The sequence below is a fragment of the Miscanthus floridulus genome, chromosome 9 (assembly GCF_019320115.1).
Source record: "Miscanthus floridulus cultivar M001 chromosome 9, ASM1932011v1, whole genome shotgun sequence".
Classification (NCBI taxonomy): Eukaryota; Viridiplantae; Streptophyta; class Magnoliopsida; order Poales; family Poaceae; genus Miscanthus; species Miscanthus floridulus.
The window spans coordinates 110,579,523-110,582,676 of record NC_089588.1 but is presented as its reverse complement, the minus strand read 5'-3'; the positions used below and the strand labels follow the sequence as shown (position 1 = coordinate 110,582,676).

Genomic DNA, 3,154 nt, shown 5'->3' with positions numbered 1-3,154 from the left:
TGGAGTTTTATGTGTGATACACTATTATGCATGTGTGTGTTTATTTTTATGCATCAAACTATATTTATGTGATAGTGATATCTACATAATTATGATATATGACATGTGTGCTCTCTACTTTGAATTATTTATATGTCATATCACTTGTGCTATGCTCATTTGCTTTGCTTCCACGTTTCACTCCGATGCAAATGAGCTTTATTACTTGTACTCATGCTTATTTCATATCTTTTGAGTACATCATGTTGGTTTAGGTCATATAAGCTTGCCTAACACTTTTGTTCTTCTTGCCAAAGCTTATATGAACCAAGCATGTCAAAAACCTCAACTCTTTCACATACTCGAGGTAGTATTGTCATCAATTACCAAAAAGGGGGAGATTGAAAGCATCTAGGCCCCTAGTTGGGTTTCGGTGATTAATGACAATACATGATTACTATGACTAACGTGTGTTTTGCAGAGGCAATTAAGTTAGGTCATGGTAATGGAGATCGATTGGGCTATCATGGTGGTCATGCCCCTACGATGGAAATCGTTTTAATTTTCAAAGGATGAACGACAAGGTTAAGGATGGACTAGTTCTAAGTGTCGATTGGAGTTGAAGAGACACTTAGAGTAGTTTATGACTTTGTTTTTCCTTTGGCCGTACTATTAAGGGGGGTATGGATGGGTAGCTTGACCTAGGTGAGTCTAGTGGGTTAGGTGTGGTGCACACTTGCTAATCCTAGCACTAGGTAGCTCCTAAAAATCCCTTAGATCTAATGGAGCAAACTTCATTCACGTACGTTTGAAAGTTGGAAGTGAATGGAGGGTCAAATACTTACCAGACGCTGGCTCCGGTGTGACCAGACGCTAGCTCAGGGTTCGGTCAGTTCAGTTGACCAAGGTGTTTTCGTCTGGTGCGACCGAATGCTGAGAGGTCAAGTGACCGGACGCTGAAGGCCAGCGTTCGGTCGACTCCAGTAAGGTTCCAGAGAGGGAAAATCTCGACCAGATGCGTCCAGTCAGTGCTAACCGAACGCTGGCCAGCGTCCGGTCACCCCGTAGACACTACAAAAAATCTAGGCTTGTATGACAAACCGAAATTGTCATGTAAAGTACTGAATTTGTCATAAAATGTATTATATGACGAAAATGTGGCGTCACGCCGGTCGTCATATAACGACCGTCACATAATGTACCGCGTGACGATTGTATGAAAAGCCGTCACAAAATGTGATGACCTTTTGTGACGGTACCATTTGGTCATCACATATTGTTACCTTTTATGACGATAGTATTTGTCACATATTATTTAGTCAACGCGTCACTCAATATATTAACCGTCACAACTGCCGACTACGTACCCTGGTTAATGCTCGCTATTATGACGATAAGAAGTCGTCATCTATAGTGTAGTTAACCATGGTTAAGAAGCATCACGCATTATATATTCATTCAGTGATGAATCTTAGCACAGGTCATATAACATAGACATAAAAGTCACGCCATCATTCACTTAGAACCCAAATCATATGATATATTACATAGCGCAAATAGGTTCAACCATCACACAAGTTTGTCTTTTGCATATGCAAATAACTTTATATAGCTTATGATAAGACAGAGTTTGTAGTTCCAGCAATACATTAGCTCCCATGTCCTTTACTACAAAGTTGAAGAATTTGCACCTTGCAAGCATTTATAGCTCACATGTCCCTCACTTCTCTCCTTGCTGCAACTTTCAATTGAACAAAACAACACAAAACAAAATAACAAATCAGCAAGTATGCATGCTTGGTGTTGGATTCTTGAAAAAATTACAAAGAATGTAACTTAATTGGAGATATCAATACCTTGAAGAGGACATAGTAGATTTAATTAATAGATCAACTAAGCTTCACATTGGCACAATGGATCTGTCTGGCACAAATAGCAAAACAGCTCCCTTCAAAAAAATAGCAGACCATCATACTGGTTAGGGGCAGGAAATAAAAACCTATGCAGTGATACATGAGCACTATATGAATAAGAATTTGGCAGGCAACCAGGTGCAGACAATGCAGGAACCCAAACAGAATGTCAATGAGATTACCTCTCACACGAAAAGCACATATAGGGAATTGTTCCCATAATATAAATAATTCAACATATATTCAACGATTAGGGTAGCATCCATGTGGTTAGCACTCACAGTCACCACAAAAGGGCCAAGGCAGCATCAGACCAAAGGTAGTAGTGTAATTCGTATAATTGGTACCAAAATTCAGTAGAAGGGGTTACAGTTAATGTGGTACACCGACTCCACAAATCTATTAGCTAGTTTTTATTAGCAAGGAGGAGCAAAGCATCAAATGAGTATGCACGGCAAGAGCCAATTGAACTGTGACACCAAGTGTTAAAGAGTGGTCCAAGTGCTTAAATATCATATCACTATTGCTAAGCCGTTGTTCTGGAACAAAGTTTCACCTGATGCAGATTAATCAACGTTTCCTCAGCAATCAGCACACACCAAGGCAATTATGCCGCATCTCCTGCAGCCAACAATCAAAAGAATAATATTTTTTTACAAACTAAATTAGTTCAAATGTGTACTATAATTATAGGGCATCTGGTACAGAAGGATGCACAAATATGTAAAGATTTAGTATGCAGCCAAATTGTTAAGCCAATGGCATTCTGATTTTAATTTCAGTTGAATTGTACACCGAGCTAAAAAAATCTGTAGGGTTGATGTGTGGTGAGATGTTACTGAACATGCAAAGGGATCTGAAAACGCTATCCATGATCCATAGCATCGCCCAAGGTACATCTGTATTTTCTGAAAGCAGGAAAGAAATAGCAGGTTAGTGTATTTGACTGTAGTCATCTAAAGAAAAATAACCAAAGTCCTTTCTATGAAATCCAACGCTAATAATTCGCTGACAGCAAACACTGCTAATATTTATTTATAGGACCTATTCAGAGTCTACAAAAATTATAGGAGATAACACTTCAACTAACATGCAGTGCAAATTTCATGTTGAACATAATTTACGTGTTCACTAAAAATGGCATGATAATTATACAAGCATATTTATTTATCTATGGCAGGCCTAAAAATAATAAGCAAAAAATAAATTAATTTACACTAACACATAATACACATTATCAGGAGTCTAATAAAATTAGTTTT

The 3,154-nt window shown here is 38.1% G+C and overlaps 1 long non-coding RNA gene across 1 annotated transcript; it reads right to left on the bottom strand.

Moving 5' to 3' along the window:
• Positions 1–1,627: 1,627 nt before the first annotated feature.
• On the bottom strand, positions 1,628–2,802 carry LOC136483223 (uncharacterized). Its single transcript, XR_010765359.1, has 4 exons — positions 2,737–2,802; positions 2,449–2,513; positions 1,836–1,927; positions 1,628–1,720 (listed from the first exon to the last, which is right to left on the bottom strand). It is a non-coding gene; the product is annotated as an uncharacterized lncRNA (long non-coding RNA).
• Between the last annotated feature and the right edge of the window lie 352 nt (positions 2,803–3,154).